This window comes from Elaeis guineensis, chromosome 12 (assembly GCF_000442705.2).
Source record: "Elaeis guineensis isolate ETL-2024a chromosome 12, EG11, whole genome shotgun sequence".
Classification (NCBI taxonomy): domain Eukaryota; kingdom Viridiplantae; phylum Streptophyta; class Magnoliopsida; order Arecales; family Arecaceae; genus Elaeis; species Elaeis guineensis.
The window spans coordinates 19,200,237-19,220,564 of NC_026004.2; the positions used below are offsets into that span (position 1 = coordinate 19,200,237).

The 20,328-nt window shown below is 42.6% G+C and overlaps 1 pseudogene; it reads left to right on the plus strand.

Moving 5' to 3' along the window:
* Positions 1-309: 309 nt before the first annotated feature.
* On the plus strand, positions 310-20,116 carry LOC105036664 (actin-7-like; annotated as a pseudogene).
* Positions 20,117-20,328: the final 212 nt, after the last annotated feature.

The following is a 20,328-nucleotide window of genomic DNA, read 5'->3' on the forward strand; positions in this document are numbered from 1 at the left end:
TCTTATTATCTTGTAAACATGGAACATGGAGAAAATGGTGAAGTAAGGTTCGTTCTTATTCACTTGAATCAGATAAAATAACCGTTTGCTCGAGTATCATAATGAGTGCATGAAAACTGGGAATGATTCTTACTAGAGATGTATTTTATTTATTTGAATTTCGGATATTCTTCTACTTCATAATTTCCTGTAGACCAGCATTGAGAAGTTTCTTTGCATCCCCCTTTCTTGTTGCAAGATTTCCATCTTACCACCATTACCTGCTTAAAGTTGTCGGGCATTATTTAACTTCTGACCTTCTCATGGATAGGCTGTTTGCAGGTTTAACATAAAGTATGGCTGATGCCGAGGACATTCAACCCCTTGTCTGTGACAATGGAACGGGGATGGTGAAGGTGAGAAATATGTTTGGTATCATACTGTCGGGCTGATATTTAGGAAAGAATGTAGGAAGTTGCATTTAATGTTTTCATAGTTGCATTTAATGTTTTCATATAGTGTATTGTATTTAACTAAATTGCCCTGAATCCTTTGCAATAGGCTGGATTTGCTGGAGATGGTGCTCCCCGGGCTGTTTTTCCAAGTATTGTTGGTCGGCCCCTCCACACTGGTGTCATGGTTGGGATGGGACAGAAAGATGCATATGTTGGTGATGAGGCCCACTCCAAGAGAGGTATACTGACTTTGATATGGAGAAGATCTGGCGTCATACATTCTACAATGAGCTCCATGTAGCACCTGAAGAACATCCAGTTCTTCTCACAGAAGCCCCTCTGAATCCAAAGGCCGACAGGGAAAAGATGACACAAATAATGTTTGAGACGTTTAATGTTCCTGCCATGTATGTTGCTATTCAAGCTGTCCTCTCCCTTTATGCCAGCGGACGTACAACAAGTATGTTTATTTATATTCTTTATTTGAATGTTAGGTTATTGAACCTCCTCTGTCAAGGTGCTTCGACATAGTTTTTCTGTTTCTTCCAATTTTTAGATTATTCTGTTTAGTTGTGCTATATTGGTATGTGAGTAATCAAAGGTTTTTTGAATGTTTGTATATTCTTTCATCCAAGAACTGGTCAAGATTATTTGCCAAAAGACATGGCATCAAATTTTTCCTCTCTTTTGTTATTGCTACCTTGGTCACCACGAGTTAACCTTCTGGTTGCTTCATTAAGCTCTGATTCTCTCTCTTTGTTTTACATTCATCATTTTCAGGGATCATTAGATTTATGGTAATTTTCTGGTGTTTCAATTTGTGATCAAATTTAGGAAAACAGCAATCTGTTTGCTACCATTTTATCTTCCTTCTCAGCCAGAACTAGACTGACTTATTAGGATCCGAATCTCTCTGATGCGGTATTTAGTGCCATGCCTTCATTCAGTTATGGTTTTCTTGGAGAAACCAGTAATAACCCAGCCTATTGGGCCCTTGATCAAGCCCATCTAGATTTAGGTCCACTAAGCCCGCCTAAAATAAAAAAAAATGGAATGAGAAGATTCCCAACAGGAGTCTTCTTCTTCCTCCTCTTGCCGATTAGAATAAGGACTCCTAGGACCACTAGGAACCCTAGGAAGACATCTATAAAATCTTCCCTTCCTCCTCCATGGTCGGCCAGGACGAGCACTAGTTTCTTCCTCTTCTTCCTTTCGGATTTTTTCGTTGAAGCCGTCCATGCTCTTCTCGTGTTTGCCTCAAATTCTCACTAGCGATCTCATCGGAGTTTGAGATAAGCCTCAGCCCTCCTTCCTCTCTTCCTTTCCTTCCTTTACAAGGCTTCGTGCACCCTCGCTAGCCGTCGGGATAGTCGGAAAATCTATGAAAAGGTGAACCCCTGTTTTGTTCTGTTTGGCCGAACACTTTTCCTCCTCTTTTCCGACCACCGGTGCGCCATCTGCGGCATCTCACCCGTAGGATAGGACTTCATCTCTCTATCCCTCTTTCCTGAGGGTCTTGGCTGCCGATGATCGGCCCATGACCAGAAAACAAAAGAAAAAGCTGCGGTCCCTTGTTTTTCTGATCTCTTCTTGATTTCTCGCCGGCCAAACCTTGCCGCCGACCATCTCTTGCTCCACCGCCACCTCCACCTGCTGCTGGACATCCGGCCATATTGCCGCCCTTCGTCGGAGCCGAGCCATCGAGCCCCCCTCGGTCCGTCCTCTGTTCGGTCAGGAAGAGAAAGAAGAAAAGAAAGAAGAAGAAGAAAAGGAAAGGAAAAAGAAAAAGAAAAAGAAAAAGAAAAAAGAAGACAAAAAAAGAAAAATAGAAAGAGAAAAAAAAAAATAGAAAAAAAAGAAGGAAAGAGAGAATTTTCTCTCTCTCTTCTCTCTCTCTTTCCTCTCCCCTCTCTCTATCTTTCTCTCTCTAATTTCTCTTTCTAAATTCTCTCTCTACTTTCTCTCCAAATTTTCTCTCTCTAGAGTCTTTCTCTCTCTTTGATTTCATCACGAATCCTAAGATAAATCTTAGATGAAAATAAGATGATCTGAAATCACTTCGAAATTCATACAGTAGATTGGATCCCGATCCGGTCCTTATTCGAAATTTATAACATTGATCATGGTTAATCTATATTGAGTCATCCTGATATGACCGCTGATGATCTCGATCATGATTGCTTTATTTGAAAGATACGAAGATTCTCTCTTCACTTTTTCTCTCTATTTTTTCTCTCTAAAATTTTCTCTCTCTTCATGAATTTTCTCTCTCTAAAAGTCTTGTGGACCAGTGAAGGATCCAGATACTTAGACAAATCTTAATTTTGATTAATCCTAGAAGAAGTCCTGGATTTATGTTATTAGGATCGATTATCGATAATTTCTCTATATATGATTTTTATATTTGATCAAGGTTATGAAGAGATACGATTGTCTGTATAAGATATCGAGTGAAATTTTCTGTTAGAGAGGTTCATAAATCAAAGAAGAACATTGATTTTTGTATTTGGATCAATCATCAGTAAAGATAAGAATCCTTGTACATGATCATCATTATATATATATGCTATTTTACTGTTGGTCTTGCATCATTCATTTTGCTTCATTGGATTTGAGATCGATGAATTTATTATATCTGAAATACTGTTATTTGATTTTGAGCATGAGTATGTTATGTCAATATATATGTATCAGAGATTGATGGCATGATTATATGAGCATGATATATCTATTTTAATCACACTGTAAATTGGAATTGATTTGATGAAATCAACATGTTGGTGCAGAATTCCGTCGAAGTCGGAGTTGCTGGAGTTGAGATGACCGCGGTCGCCGTCGGAACCTGCAAGGAAAGTCTAAACCGGAGTTGGGGATGCTCCAGCAAGACCCTCTGACGCTAAAGTCAGTACTCTGCCTCAACAGAAATGGAGTGCTCGAGCGAGAATTTTAGCAGAGTTTTGGGATAGAGTTTAGAGCTTAGAGAAGAACGTATCTGGGGGTCCCTTTTTATAGATGGAGAGCGTAACTGATCGATAGCGACATCTATAACCGTCTGGTAGTGGGCCGTTCAGAGCCGCGCGGAGTTTGTTACGGAGAGTAGTGACATCAGGGGTCATTCAGGGCCACGTGGAGTTTGTTACGGAGAGTGGAGTGGTTTCCGTTGTCGCGACTTGCCAGAGAGTGGTGGAGCCATATGGAATCCGTTGCAGAGAGTGGAGCAGGGTAGTGGCCATTGTCGTGACTTGTCAGGAAGTTCAGATCTGTCGGCTGGAGCTCGACTGAGACATCTGATGGAGCGGAATGGCTCTCTATTTCGTCAATCTAGGAGAAGCTCAGATATTTTCGAAGCTGCTGACGAGTCTACTGTTGTCGGATATCTTAGGCACTGATACTACAGGTGGGAGTCATCTGCTGTAGAAGCTCGGATGGAGACTTTCCATTGGTGAAGTTCGGTAGGAGTCCGATTGCTAGAGAAGTCCGTCTGGGATTCGCTTAATGTGGAAGCTCATCTGAAAATGATCCACCGGAGAGGTCCGATTTCATGAAGAATCTGATGGAGGGTCGGCCAGCGATGGACTTCGGATGGCGTTGGGAAGGTTCGACAGATACCGAAGGCGATCGATCGTTGTAGAAATCCAGCTGTCGGAGTCCATCCATCGTAGAAGCTCGTCCGATATCCATCCGCTATGGAAGTTCGGACGGAGTCCGATTCTTGTAGAAGGTTGGAAGAAGATCGCTTATTGTAGAAGCTCGATCGAAGATCGGTTGTCGTGGGAGCTCGGAGCAGCGACCTGGCCGGTGGGTCTTGTCCCATTGTAGAAGCTCGTCTGGGATTCGGCTACGAAAAAGCTTGGCTGAAGTCTACCTGTAATAGAAGTTCGAAAGAAATGCATTTATAGTAGAGGCTCGAATGGAATTTGCTTACAATAGAGATCCGGGGTAGACCGCCCGCTGTAGGAGTTCGGAGTAGACCGCTCATAGTAGAAGTTCGGAGTAGACCGCTCGTAGTAGAAGTTCGGCTCTCACAGGAGCTCGGTTGGAATCCTAAAGGCGGTCGACCACGGTAGAAACTTGGCTGGAGTCTGATTACTGTAGAAATCTCGTTGTCGAAGAAGCTCGGATATTGACGAAGTTCGAAAGAAGTTCGGAGAATAGTTGATCACTGTAGAAGGTCAGCTGATAGTGAGGCCTAGAGAGCCTTTGGAGCGGCCCGGTAGATGGATGGAGAAGCTCATTGTCGGAGAAGTTCGGACGGTATTATGGAAGTCCGGACGGTCGAGAGGGTTCAGAGAGATGCCACACAAGGTCGGAAGCCGGAAAAGTCCTGGAAAGGTCGGTCTTTTACAAACTTCGGCTGGGGGTATTTTATACCCAACACCAGTCTCCCTACTTTCGAGTTCGGATTCCGAAAGAAGAAAGTACAGAGAAATTCTCACAGCTGAAGTTGTCCCACCTCGATTTTCGCACTCGATGGTTGTTAGATATTTTGGCATTTGGCGCGCTGGTGCCGGAGTCTTTTCAAATCAACGCGATCCGAAAAGATTTTTTTGGAATTTCTGCTGGGGCGTGGCTCTAGGTACGGTGCAATAATGATTTTGTCAGCTGTCAATCATTTTCAGCAGCCTGTCATAGTGAGTGGGACACGCGACAAGTGTAGGTCGGCCAGAGGAGATCCGCGATCATAACTGTCCCGCGTCCTGTTGCCTATTTAAACACGTCCTCCTCTTTCAGGGGTTTCACTTTGCTTGAGAGAGTCCCTCGGCTTCCTCCTCTTTCCTGAGAGCTCCAGCCTTCTTTAGCATTCTTCTCGGCCTTAGGCGTCCTCCGAGTCGACTTCTACCATCCTTGCCGTCTTCCTGCACTCCTCGAGCCAACCTAGGTTAGTTCGAAACTTCTTGCCATTTTTCTATTCTTTCTTCTTCGTATTCCGTTCGTTTAGCTCCCTCGAGAGCCTGTTCGCTGTTTTTCTCAATTTTTTTTCGGGATTTTTGTGGCTTCTATTTGATCCAAAATGTCTTTCGATATCTCCTCCTCTAACGGTTCTAGGAGTTTGTCAGCCCCAGTTTCCCAGAGTCCTTGTACCATAGATGGACCCGTAGCCAGAACCGAACCTCATCTGGTCTTTGCACCAGACACCATCCCCAGCTCTTGGACTCCGGATGAACTCTCACTGATAAGGATTCAGTATGGAGTTCCTCCAGAGTACGAGCTGGAGCTTCCTAGGCCAACTGACCGAGCTAGCGCCCCTCCTCCCGACCGCTTCTGTCTGTATCAGGAGGCCTTCCGTGCCGGACTTCGGCTTCCACTTTTGCCTTTTGTCGTCGTCCTCTTTCGTTTTCTGAATATTTCTCTAGTCTCAGTAGCACTGAACTCCTTTAGGTTTTTGATAGGATTTCTTTCTCTTTGTAGTTTAGCTGGAGTTCGGCCGACTCTTTCTTTGTTTAGGAATTTCTACATCTTTAAGCGTCATCCCTCGGCAAAGGACTGGTGGTACTTCTCCCCTCAGTTCGGTAGAAAGAGATTGCTGAAAGGCACCCCCTCTTCTATCCACAACTGAAAGGAGCGGTTCTTCTATGTCCAATGTCCGATCTTGGAGCTAGGATTACCCCCTTGGGACTCTCTGAGAGATTTCGTCCGTCAGATTTCTAGCCTAGAAAGGGATGACCTCGAAGCCTCCAAAAAGCTTGAGGCCTATCAAGCCCCCCTCCTCCCCAAACTTCTGAAGGAATAATTTTTGTTCAACGTCGGCCTGAGTCCTCTTAACCCTGCCGGTACCATTTTTTTTTTTTGCTGCTTCTCCTTTCTCTTATTCCATCCCTAAGCCATGTTGATCTTCTTTTATTGCAGACATGGACGCAGGCGTGGCTCGGAGGTTAGCCCAGGGTCTCAAGACCCACAAGAGAAAAGATGCCTCGACTTCGGGGTCGGTGAAGAAAGCCAGGACAGAAGGGACAAGCTCGGCCGCGCCTACTCCGGTGGCCGTTGCCGTCGAAGTCCCTTCCGACGCCGAACCTAAAGTCCCCCGAGCCCTTTCAAGGAGCCCTCCAACCGAGGATCTCGCTCCAGAGGCTCGTCCCGAGGGGGCACTCGGGGTCGAAGGGAGGAGGAGAAAGAAGACCCTGGCCCGAAAGAGCCGCAGTCGCAAGGTTGCCGTCGAGGGGGCCGGCGGCTCTGAGGAAGACCTGGGGAAAAATCCCTTCAACAACAGAGATTTAATAAAGAGGTTGGTCGAAGGGTGCATTTTTTCCGAGGTCGTCGAGAGGATCGTCCTTGCTGATCTCGAGCTGCGGGTCTGGGACTCTCTGGGATCTTTCCTCGAAGTAGATTAACTCACCTTTTTCTCCTTCTTGCTCCTTTACTTAATTTATTCTTCAGCCTTTGTATCGACTCCCCGACCTTTCTTGCAGATTGGGCACCAGCTTGTTGCCAACGTCGAGGTGGTGAAGATCATCAAGAGGGAGGCAGCTCGGGCGGAGGAAGGTCGCCTGGCTGGGGCCGCTCGCCTCGAGGAGAAGATCGCCGAGGTCCTAGGTCTCCAAGAGGTGCTGGAAAAGGAGGGACAAACCTCGTCCGATCCAAGGACCGCCTTGGAGGAGGAGAGAAAGAAGGCTGAGGCCGAAGGCTCCGAACTGAAGGCGCAGGCTTCTGAGTTGAAGGCGCAGGTTTTTGAGCTGAAAGCGTGGATTCCGTCCCTGATCTCGGAGGCAGGGGCCCGAGTAGTGGAGGAGTTCAAGGCCTCCTCCGAGATGGAGGATCTACAGGTTCAGTTCGGCCAGGATGCCTTCATCAAGGGTTTTGAACTCTGCCAAAAGAAGGTGGCTGGAAGGTTCTCCGATCTGGATCTCGACTTCCTGGATGAGGCATCTGACGATGAAGCAGGACCATCCGAAACCGCTGTCAGTCCTCCTCCAGTCGGAACCTCGTTGACTGCTGCGGCCACTGCTGCCGACCTTCCGGGGACGTCGAGCCCCTCCGCTTCTACCCCAAAGGTCTGGAACCTCTAGCTTTGTATTTTTCCTTCATGGTGATCTTTCTTCGTTCTCTTGTACTTGAAAATTATTCAATCAATGAAATCAGATTCTTCTTCACAGAGGGCCCCTCCCTTTTTTTTGTATTCTTTTCCTTCTCTTTTGTCTTCTTGTACTAATTTGAGTCGTGGCACTTTTGTCTCCCAATGACAGTGTCCTGCTGAAGCTCTTCCCCTGTCACAGGGGGTTCCTCTGAAGTCGATGATCCGAGACCTCAGAAGGAAAGTTCGTCAGTTGACGAAGAAATTCAAGAAGTTGGAAAATGAACTTCATCAGCTGAGGAAGAGCCATTCGAAAGTCACTGCAAAGGCTATTCGCTTTCAGGACCTCCACAGAAAGGGTCTCATGGAATACACTCGGAGGAAGGCCGACTTCGTGATAGAGCTTGAGGAACTCTGAAAACGTGCCAGCGATCGATCTTGGACTCAGGCTTCCAAGATCAGTTCCCTTGAAGTCGAGCTGGCGGCCGCACGAGAGAAGATCGACCAGTTGGAAGGGAGCTCATCCTGGCTCACAACCCAAGCCGACCGTGATCGAGACTGATCGAAGAAGTTCTCCGACCTTCAAAAGCAGCTGCAGGATGCTGAGGCGAATTACAATGCCTACCGAGTTGGCTGGAGCGGACAAGTAGAGGACTATCGAAGGAAGCTCCAGACGATGACCGACGAAGTTGCCTGCCTTCGGAGGCAGTTGTCTGAGAGAGTCCAGCTTACCTCCACACAAGGCTCCGACGAGCTCCGCCCCTTGAGGGGGACCGTGGCAGAACTATCTGTGGCCCTTGGGCGGGAGGAGGCCGAACTATAGCGGCTGAAAATCCAGCTGGTCTACGAGCAGCAGGCGGTCAAAGATGCCGAGGCGGAGTCCGAGGTCCTGAGGAAGAGGCTTCGAGAGTCGGAGGGCAAGAGCCGACGGTTCCACCAGATGTACTGGGATATGCTGCTGAGAAAGATAGAACTAGAGGAAGAAGTTGAAAACTTGAGGCAATCCCTAATAAGGATCGAAATCGAGAGCTCGAAGTCGGAAGAAGCTGGGCTTCCTTAGAGCTCCTTTCTCTTTTTTTTTTGCCTTTCATCCTTCCATGTATTCTTTTTCTTTTCTTGTCATCTCTCTTTTTGGCCTTCAAGGCTTTGTAATATATACTTCACTAATGAAATGAAAAAAAAATTTTTCATTATCTTGTCCATTTGGGTATTGAGTTGTCGTTTACCGAACTTCTTTTGTCTTTTGTCTTGCTCGACGCTGTCATCGTTTGAAAGTTTTCAATCATCGCCGTATTGATTTGCCTTTTTGGTTCATGACCGTAGGTCTTTTCGAGGCCATTTGAGTTTGACGCTTCCTTCCGATGCTCGAGCTTGGGGACCCGAACTTCTCGTTACTTTGAGGAAGTCGATTTCTCCTCAGCCTGTGTCGAGTTTCCTTTTAGTGATTGAGGGTTTCTTGATAGGAATATCCTCTCTCGTTGAGACGAGATCCCTTGTATCTTTGATGCATTTTGTTTTTCACTTATCGCTGGTGTTGTTCGTCGCTTTCTCTTTTCATCTCTCCTTTTTTTTTGTGTTCGAGTGAGGATCTTCCCTCTGCTCTTAACGGGGTCATGAGAGCGTAAAGGAGCCGTTGAGGAGGCTTCCCCCCTCATCCGGTCTTGATCGACTGGGTCTTTGTTCGCGTCAGGACGAGGTTCTCCTTCTGTTCCTAACAGGGCTGTGGATGCACATAAGGGCCGTTGCGAGGACCTCTCCTCCCATCCGATCTCTGAGTAATCGGGCCTTCGACTTTGCTCATGTTAGGATGAGGTTCTCCTCCTGTTCCTAACAAGGCTGTGGGGGCACATAAGGGCCGTTGCGCGGCCCTCTCCCCCTATCCGGTCTTTAAGTAACCGGGCCTTCGACTTTGCTCATGTTAGCACGAGGTTCTCCTCCTGTTCCTAACAAGACTGTGGGGGCACATAAGGGCCGTTGCACGGGCCTCTCCCCCCATCCGATCTTTAAGTAACCGGGTCTTCGACTTTGCTCATGTTAGGACGAGGTTCTCCTCCTGTTCCTAACAAGGCTGTGGGGGCACATAAGGGCTGTTGCGAGGGCCTCTCCCCCCATCCGGTCTTTAAGTAACCGGGCCTTCGACTTTGCTCATGTTAGGATGAGGTCTCCTCCTATTCCTAACAAGGCTGTGGGGGCACATAAGGGCCGTTGCGAGGGCCTCTCCCCCCATCCGGTCTTTAAGTAACCAGGCCTTCGACTTTGCTCATGTTAGGATGAGGTTTTTCTCCTGTTCCTAACAAGCTTAATTTTGATTGAATGAGAGAGTTACTTCCTGTCATTATAAGTTCATGCCAAAAGGATAGATATGCAAATATAAAACTTTTATTTAAGGCAAAGCTATTGGTAATACATCCGCAGATTTTGTGGATCCTATAGCTGCGGAAGGTCTGCTCTCCGTCGGGGTCCTCCTGAGATGGAGTTGATAATTTCAATTGGAGGCCGATCTTTAGGCTGCTCCTCCCTCCTAGGTGGCTCCAGCTGTGGCAGGGCCCTAGGCCGATCTTCCCTACCTTCAGGTCGACGTCGAATGAATCTGTCGAGCCGATCTCGTTTGATGAGCTCCTCAATCTCATCTCGGAGCTGGATACACTCCTCCATGTCATGGCCGTGGTCACGATGATAGAGGCAGAACTTGTTAGGATTGCACTTCCCGGGGTGTGTGCGCATCCTTTCCAGCCTTGACAGCTGCTCCCTGACCTCCATCAGCACTTGAGTTTTCGATGCGTTGAGAGGGCCGTAGCTGTGGAATCTTTCTGGGGGAGAGCTCCACCGAACTCTGTGGTCCGGGCTCCTCTGCCTACAAGCTCGGGGAGGAGTCTGGACACGCTTGTGTCCGGAGAGAGTTCGATAATGCAGCTGAGCTTCACTCGACCCTTTTTCAACTGCGGGCTTGCTGGAGTCCTCCGCCTGCTGCTGCTTCGCGGCCTCCTCGTCCTTTATCTTGAAGGCTTCTTCTGCTCGGGCATATCCTTCGGCCCGAGCTAGCAAATCAGCAAAGTTCCTGGGATATTTCTTTTCCAGAAAAAATAGTAGATCGTTCTTTTGAAGACCGCCCTTCAGGGCGGCCATCGCGATCGATTGGTCCAAGTTTCGGACTTCCAACGCGGCGACGTTAAAACGATTGACGTAGGCTCGGATGGATTCTCCCTCCTTTTGCTTGATGTTGATAAGGGACTCCGAACCTCTTTGAGGATGCCGGCTGCTAATAAAATGAGCCACAAACTGGTGGCTCATCTGATCAAAGGAGAAGATAGTACCCGGCTTCAGCATCGAGTATCAGTTCCTTGCTGCTCCCTTCAAGGTAGATGGGAAAGCTCGACACAAGATGGCGTTTGGTGCGCCATGGAGCAGCATCATTGTCCGGAAGGCCTCCAGGTGGTCAACCGGATCTGAGGTTCCATCGTAGCTTTCGAATTGGGAGAGCTTGAAGTTTGGCAGGATCGGTTCCTGCATGATCATTTGAGAGAAAGGAGGGTCAGTACAGATATCCTCACCATAAGTAGGGGGAGCATGACGGAGCTCTTCGATCCGCCAGTTTATCTCCTGGAGCCTTCGATCCAGGAGATCCTCTCGACTGCGAGTCTCGAGGGTCTTCTGATAGAGTGGAGGTAGGGATCCTCCGGGAGTAGAATCGTGATCAGACTGAGGGCTCTCCACCCTCGAATTTTTCTTTCCAGGGAAGACAGGACGACTGGCCCAAGTGGCCCACCCTACTGTCAGATCTTGGAACTCCGGTGATGCTCTTTCCAACCGCACTGATGCCTGCGGCTGATGCTGCTGCTGCATGGCCTGCACTGCTTCAGTGAGGCCTCTGACCTGCTGAACCAGCAGGTCGAACTGCTCCATACCGACCGCCGTTGCCGGAGGAGGAGGAGCTTGGGAAACTGGAGGTGAGGCCGGAGCTTGAGATCTGGCTGCGGAGGCTGTGGATCGCCTGGTGGAAGCCTTTCGGGGAGGCATCAGGTGGAGATCTAGTAGGAGAAGGAGAAGAGGACGTCGGAGAAGATGACCGGAGACAGTCCTGTTGAGCACTCCTTTAAGAACAAGAGTACTGCAAAGACACAGGGCCCCTTCCTCTAGCACCAATTCTGTTGGTGCAGAATTCCGCCAAAGTCGGAGTTGCTGGAGTTGAGATGACCGCGGTCGCCGTCAGAACCTGCAAGGGAAGTCTAAACCGGAGTTGGGGGTGCTCCGACAAGATCCTCCGATACTCAAGTCAGTACTCTGCCTCAACAGAAATGGAGTGCTCGAGTGAAAATTTTAGCAGAGTTTTGGGATAGAGTTTAGAGCTTAGAGAAGAACGTATCTGGGGATTCTTTTTTATAGATGGAGAGCATAACTGATCGACAGTGACGTCTATAACCACCTGGTAGTGGGCCGTTCAGAGCCGCGCGGAGTTTGTTATGGAGAGTAGTGGCATCAGCGGTCGTTCAGGGCTACGTGGAGTTTGTTACGGAGAGTGGAGTGGTATCCGTTGTCGCAACTTGCCAGAGCGTGGTGGAGCCACGCAGAATCCATTACAGAGAGTGGAGCAAGGTAGTGGCCATTGTCGTGACTTTCCAGGGAGTTCAGATCTATCGGCTAGAGCTCGGCTGGGACATCTGATGGAGCGGAATGGCTCTCTATCCCGTCGATCTAGGAGAAGCTTGGATGTTTCCGAAGCTGCTGACGAGTCTACTGTTGTCGGATATCTTAGGCGCTGATACTACAGGTGGGAGTCATCTGCTGTAGAAGCTCAGATGGAGACTTTCCGCTGGTGAAGTCCGGTAGACGTCTGATTGCTAGAGAAGTCCGTCTGAGATTCGCCTGATGTGGAAGCTCATCTGAAGATGATCCGTCGGAGAGGTCCGATTTCATAAAGAATCTGACGGGGGATCAGGCGACGGTGGACTTCGGATGGTGTTGGAGAGGTTCGGCAGACACCGGAGGCGATCGATCATTGTAGAAATCCAGCAGTCGGAGTCCATCCATCGTAGAAGCTCATCCGATATCCATCCGCTATGGAAGTTCGGACGGAGTCCGGTTCTTGTAGAAGGCTGGAAGGAGACCGAACTATTTTCTCTCTCTAGACTTTTTATCTCTTTTTATGAATTTTATCTCTCTAGGGTCATTCTCTCTCTCTGATTGTTTTATAGACCCTAGGATAAAACTTGAGATAAAAATATGATGACCTGAGACTGCTCCGAAATTCATGCAGTAGATTGGATCCCGATCCGATCCTTATTCGAAATTGATAACATCAATCATGGTTAATCCATATTGAGTCATCCTGATATGATCTTTGATGATCTCGATCATGATTGCCTCGTCTGAAGGATATAAAATTTTTTTCTCTCTATTTTCTCTCTCCACTTTCTCTCTCTACTTTCTCTCTCTAGAATTTTCTCTCTCTTCATGGATTTTCTCTCTCTAAAAGTCTTATGGATCAGTGGAGGATCCTGATACTTAGACAATTTCTAATTTTGGTTAATCCTAAGAGAGGTCCTAGATTTGTGTTATTAGGATCGATTATCGATAATTTTCTCCATATATAATTTTTATATTTGATCAGGGTCATGAAGAGATGATTGTCTGCATATGATATCGAGTAGAATATTTTGTTAAAAAAAATTATAAATCAAAGAAGAACATTAATTTCTGTGCTTGGATCAGTCACCGATAAAGGTAAGAATTTCTGTACATGATCACTATTATAAATATGCTATTTTACTGTTGGTCTTGCATTATTATTTTTGCATCGTCAGATTTGAGATCGATAAATTTATTATATCTGAGATACTGTTATTTGATTTTGAGCATGAGTATGTTATGTCAATATATATGTATCAGAGATTGATGGCATGATTATATGAATATGACATATCTGAATTGATCATAATGCAAGACAGAATTGATTTGATGAAATCAACACATAATGATTAAATGAAAAGAAAGAGATATATGGTATGGACTAGCCTTGTCATATGGAACAGCCGGTCAGGAGCTTATGCCTGGGACAGCCCGCCAGGAGCTTATGCCTGGGACAGCCCCCACTGGTTTACAGGTGGATCAGCCGGTCAGGAGCTCATGCCTGAGACAGCCCACCAGGAGCTTATGCCTGGGACAGCCTCTCACGAACTTTCGTACGTGGGACAGCCGGCCAGGAGCTCATCCTGGGACAGCCTTGAAAGGCTTTTTAAGTGGATTCGATCCGGATGATGACTGAGGTATAGACTTGGATAGTCCAGAGCCAGAAAGAAAATGTTAAAAATTATGTGATTATGAAAGGAGAAATGAAAGATAAGACATGAAATAATTGTTGAATAAAAGTGTTTCACCTGTTAACATATGATGATACATCTATTTTAACAAGACAAAAAATTTATGGATATTTGTATTATTCTGGACATTGAACATCGAATTTTATATTTTATTGTTTATCTTTATTTTTAGATTATATTATTATATCAGTGTGATATGAGAATTCTTACTGGGCTGTAAAGCTCACACCTCTTCATCTTTCCTTTTCTTCTCAGAGTTACAGGATGCTTATGATTGGCTATGGCTTGGATTTACGGATGAGCAAAAGGATAAATAGAGTGTCATAGTATCTGATCAGAGAATTGAAAAAATTTAAATTATAATTATGCAAGGTTTTACAAATTATTATTGAAATAAATAATTATGGATGTTAAGGTTGTAACGATTTAATTTGGCCTTGCATATTCTTTAGGGCTTGCTCTAAGGAGTGTGCGGCCATCACGTATCCAATCCGAGTGTTGGGTTTGGGGCGTGACAGAATGGTATCAGAGCTTAGGTTTAAGATCACCCGAGATTATGAAGAAATATTAAAACTTTATGTAAGATCAATAGGATGTGACAAAGTAATAACAGAGCTCAGGTTATGATCATTAAGGATTATAATATAAGTGATTTAAATATTACAGAGTAATAATAGAGTTTAGGTTATGATCATTGGGGATTTTGATATAAGTGATTAGGATTTGATAAAATAATATTAGAGCTTAAATTTAAGTCACAAGGGATTATGAAGTGATATCAAAACTTTATGCATGATCAATAGGATGTGACAGAGTGATATCAGAGAATATGATAGAACAGTATTAGAGCTCAGATTTAAGGTCACTAGGGATTGTCATATAAGTGATATCAAAACTTTGAGATTATAATCAATAGAGTATGATAGATAATATCAGAGTATAAGGTTATAATCATTAAGGATGTAATAGAATGATATTATAGTTTAGGTTATGATCATTAGAGAATATGATTTAAGTGGTATTTGAGCTTAAGATTATAATTATTTGAAATTATGACTTTAGTGATATTTAAACTTAGGTTATGATCATAAAGAATATGATAGACATAAAACAAATGATTCAGTAATTAGATTTCGAATCAATAGATATTAAAATGAAATTTATGCATAAGTGGCATGTGATATCTATAATAGAATTGACGAGTTATATCTTAGATTTCAATTAGTAAGGTTGACCTAAGTATGAAAAGAGTTGACCTTGGAATGAAGTGGGAGGTATTGATAAGTTATGTTGAGTATACTAGATGATTTTGGAATGTAAAACTTATATGATTGAAGATCATGATATTTTTTTTAATTTCGATGATAATTATCTGAGCATTATGAATTTTGGACTTATCAAAGAAAGTTAATTAGGATATGGTCTAAGAAGAAATTACATCATATGAGAGAGAAATATTTTTGAACACTGAACCTATAAGAGGTCATATATGAAACTCAATCTTAGATGAAAAATATACTTGAATTTTATTATGAGAATATGAGATACACATCTTGGTGAAATTTTTGGTTACTCAAAATATCATATTCTGAATATGATTTCTTGATCTTTCAAGTTGCATTGAATTTCAAGTTAAAAGTTTATTTTTCTAAGTGGATCAAAAGCATGTTGATATTGTTGTTAAATTAAAGAAAAAAATTTATTTTGTCAGAGTATGATATACAGGTTATGATGAAATCTTTAATAATTCGTATTACTATCTTTGGATTAGATTTTTTTTAATTTTTCTTGTGGTTGTTGAAGATGGTGAAGTGTATTAATTATTCAAGTCAAAGTTTGAATTTTTTATTAAATTGAACTAAAACATCTTGTTAGTGTTAAATTTTGAATGACTTATACAAGGGACAAGATTTTGTATGAATTTATTGATTAATATTAAGAGTTGTGATGAAGGGAGCTCTATAAGAAATAATCAAGTTGATTCTACTTAAGGATGTTGGCTTGAGTTCTTCTAGTTTGTCAAGTTAGAATTAATTTTTTTAAAAAGAAAGATTGATTTAAAAATTATCTAAATGATTGTAAGGTAAATCTAAGGTTAACTCCAATCGATTCTAGACATGTTGGATTCTTGAAGAGTGATGAAACTTATGCAATGATTTCAAATATAGGAAGTGGATTAAGATTTAATTTTTTTATATGCTATACCCAAAGGTAATAAAGATAAAGAAACTTAAAATTTTATCGTAACTCTTATATGAAATTTGAAGGTTGGATCTATCCTGGATTGATCTAACATATAAGGATATTTTTATCTTTGATAGACTTATATAATTTGATAAATTAAGATCAGAGTACACAGCAAAGCATGGTGGATTAAATTGATTAGAAATATTAATCTTTTAAATCAAAAGATATTATGATGAAATACATTAGTTGTAAATAAGGAAGGATTTTATTAATAATGAAAGGATGCTATAAATTTTGATCTAATCTGATCATAGTCGGATAATTTTTGTCAGTAGATTGTTTCATTATAGATAATGTCAAAAAATTTTAGATATCTCAAGTTTATTAATAGCTTGATAGTTCTGATATTAGTTCAAACTTAGAATGTCCTGACATAGTCTCATATTTTTTTTAAAAATTTAATATTGTTACTTGGACTGATATAGAAGATTGAGGTTTTCTTAAGATAAGAATCTACATATAAAATTTGTTGGAAGGTCAAGAGAAGAAAGAAATCGATGATTGTAAAGAGTGCCCGATGTTTGACCTTTATTTATTTTCTATCAAGGGTAGTCTGAGATAATTATGAATTTTGAGTGAAATGTATTAGACAAATAACGGTGGTATATTAATACAAGTCCAAAATATTATAGTTCTTCAAAAAGTTGAGAAATCAATAAGAGGAGATGAATTTGAAATTTCAAATAATTTTTATTATAATAAGATCATGAGAAATAAATAATATATAAGACATTATCGTAAGCTTAAGAATGATATGAAGAATGTATACTTTGAAATATGTATCTCGAACGATATAACTTAAATTTCGAGGACAAAATTATTTTAAGGAGGAGAGAATGTAATAACTCAGATTTAAAAAAAATAATAATAATAAGAAAGAAGAGAACGGAAGAAGACTCCTGATAGAGTCCGTCTTCCCTCTTTGAATCAGAATGGGATTGGGACTCTAGGAGCCCTAGATCCCATCTATAAATTCCCTCTTCTTTATCATAAGCAAGCCATGAAAACATCATGCTTTCTCTCTCTTCTTTCTTTCGATGGAGTCGTTGATTGCCTTCACCGTGCCCATCAAAAATCAAGACCGGAGATGCCACTGGAACCAAGGTACGGTCCCAATCCTTCCTTTTCTCTCTCTTGCTCATCTTCTCACAACCCCAGACCTCACCGCCGGCCATCGATTTTGCTGGAAATAAATTCTAAAGAAGATCCCCTGTTTTCTCCATGTTACCTTGTTTTTTTTTTTCTTTTCGTCACTGGTTGCCGTCGTCGGTCACCAGACCCGATCTCTCGACGTCGTCGGGACTGCTCCACCAGTCGGAGTGGTGGTCAGTTGGGGGGAGGCCCTTAGTTCGGGAATAAGGGGGAGAAAGGACCTCCCCTATTCCGTGAAGAAGAGAACCACATAGGTCCTCTGCTCCCGTGAAAAGAAAAGAAAAAGGAAAAAAAAAAAGAAAATAAAAAGGAAAAAGAAAAAGAAAAGAAAAAGAAAAAAAAAAGAAAAAGAAAAAAAAGAAAAAGAAAAAGAAAATAATAATAATAATAATAATACATGTGAGAGAAAGTTTCTCTCATCTCTCTCTCTTAAGTCTTTTTCTCTCTAGAATTGGACTTCCTCTCTCTACATTCTTTCTCCATCTTCTCTCTCTAAATTCTCTCTCTATTTTCTCTCTCTAGACTTTTTATCTCTTTTTATGAATTTTATCTCTCTAGGGTCATTCTCTCTCTCTGATTGTTTTATAGACCCTAGGATAAAATTTGAGATGAAAATATGATGACCTGAGACTGCTCCGAAATTCATGCAGTAGATTGGATCCCGATCCGATCCTTATTCGAAATTGATAACATCAATCATGGTTAATCCATATTGAGTCACCCTGATATGATCTTTGATGATCTCGATCATGATTGCCTCGTCTGAAGGATATAAAAATTTTTTCTCTCTATTTTCTCTCTCCACTTTCTCTCTCTACTTTCTCTCTCTAGAATTTTCTCTCTTCATGGATTTTCTCTCTCTAAAAGTTTTATGGATCAGTGGAGGATCCTGATACTTAGATAAATCCTAATTTTGGTTAATCCTAAGAGAGGTCCTAGATTTGTGTTATTAGGATTGATTATCGGTAATTTTCTTCATATATAATTTTTATATTTGATCAGGGTCATGAAGAGATGATTGTCTGCATATGATATCGAGTGGAATATTTTGTTAAAAAAATTCATAAATCAAAGAAGAACATTAATTTCTGTGCTTGGATTAGTCATCGGTAAAGGTAAGAATCCCTGTACATGATCACCATTATAAATATGCTATTTTACTGTTGGTCTTGCATTATTGGTTTTGCATCGTCGGATTTGAGATCGATGAATTTATTATATCTAAGATACTGTTATTTGATTTTGAGCATGAGTATGTTATGTCAATATATATGTATCAGAGATTGATGGTATAATTATATGGATATGACATATCTGAATTGATCATAATGCAAGACAGAATTGATTTGATGAAATCAACACATAATGATTAAATGAAAAGAAAGAGATATATGGTATGGACTAGCCTTGTCATATGGAACAGCCGGTCAGGAGCTTATGCCTGAGACAGTCCGCCAGGAGCTTATGCCTGGGACAGCCCCCACTGGCTTACAGGTGGATCAGCCGGTCAGGAGCTCATGCCTAGGACAGCCCACTAGGAGCTTATGCCTGGGACAGCCTCTCACGGGCTTTCGTACGTGGGACAGCCGGTCAGGAGCTCATCCTGGGACAGTCTTGAAAGGCTTTTTAAGTGGATTTGATCCGAATGATGACTGAGGTATAGACTTGGATAGTCCAGAGCCAGAAAGAAAATGTTAAAAATCATGTGATTATGAAAGGAGAAATGAAAGATAAGACATGAAATAATTGTTGAATAAAAGTGTTTCACCTGTTAACATATGATGATGCATCTATTTTAACAAGACAAAATTTATGGATATTTGCATTATTCTGGACATTGAACATCGGATTTTATATTTTATTATTTATTTTTATTTTTAGATTATATTATTATATCAGTATGATATGAAAATTCTTACTGGGCTGTAAAGCTCACACCTCTTCATCTTTTTTTTTCTTCTCAGAGTTACAGGATGCTTATGATTGGCTATGGCTTGGATTTACGGATGAGCAGAAGGATAAATAGAGTGTCATAGTATCTGATCAGAGAATTGAAGAAATTTAAATTGTAATTATGCAAGGTTTTACAAATTATTGTTGAAATAAATAATTATGGATGTTAAGATTGTAACAATTTAATTTGGCCTTGCATATTCTTTAGGGCTTGCTCTAAGGAGTGTGCGGCCATCACGTATCCGATCCGAGTGTTGGGTTTGGGGCGTGACACCTTCACTACCACAGCCGAGTGGGAAATTGTTCGTGACATTAAAGAGAAGCTTGCTCATGTAGCCCTTGATTATGAGCAAGAGCTCGAGACTGCCAAGAGCAGCTCGGCAGTTGAGAAAAGCTATGAGCTACCTGATGGCCAGGTCATCACCATTGGGGCGGAGCGATTCAGGTGCCCTGAGGTGCTCTTCCAGCCTGCTCTCATTGGTATGGAAACCCCTGGTATCCATGAGACTACCTACAATTCTATCATGAAGTGTGACGTAGATATCAGGAAGGACTTGTATGGGAACATTGTGCTTAGTGGAGGGTCCACTATGTTCCCGGGCATTGCTGACCGTATGAGCAAAGAGATCACTGCACTTGCTCCTAGCAGCATGAAGATCGAGGTGGTGGCACCACCTGAAAGGAAGTATAGTGTGTGGATTGGAGGTTCCATCTTGGCTTCTCTTAGCACATTCTAGCAGGTAAACCATCATCATTTGTCTTTTCTCCCCCATTTTGGATCTGCCTTGGTGCCTTATTTTCCTTATCTTCTGATGGTTTTCTTTGCTTGCCCTTTTATACTAAATGCATTTCAGATGTGGATATCAAAGGCAGAATATGATGAATCTGGACCGGCCATTGTTCACAGGAAGTGCTTTTAGATGTTCTTTCAGGATATTGTTTTTGCATCTTTCAGGATATATGATGAATCTGGACCGGCTATCTGATGATGCATTTGAGGTATGTTTGGTTAGTTGGTTGGTTTTATGTTTTTTGTTTGTTTTTTCTTTTCTTTTTCTTGGTTTTTTTTTTTCCTCCACCCAAGGGTGGTGGGGTGGGGGTTGTGAGCTCTTGCTTCGTTATGTCAGATATATTGTCGTCTAAATATGATTGCTGGTACCTGTACAATTAGTTCGGAGTGAGCGACTCTGAAAGTTGATGCTTGGCTGAAATTTCT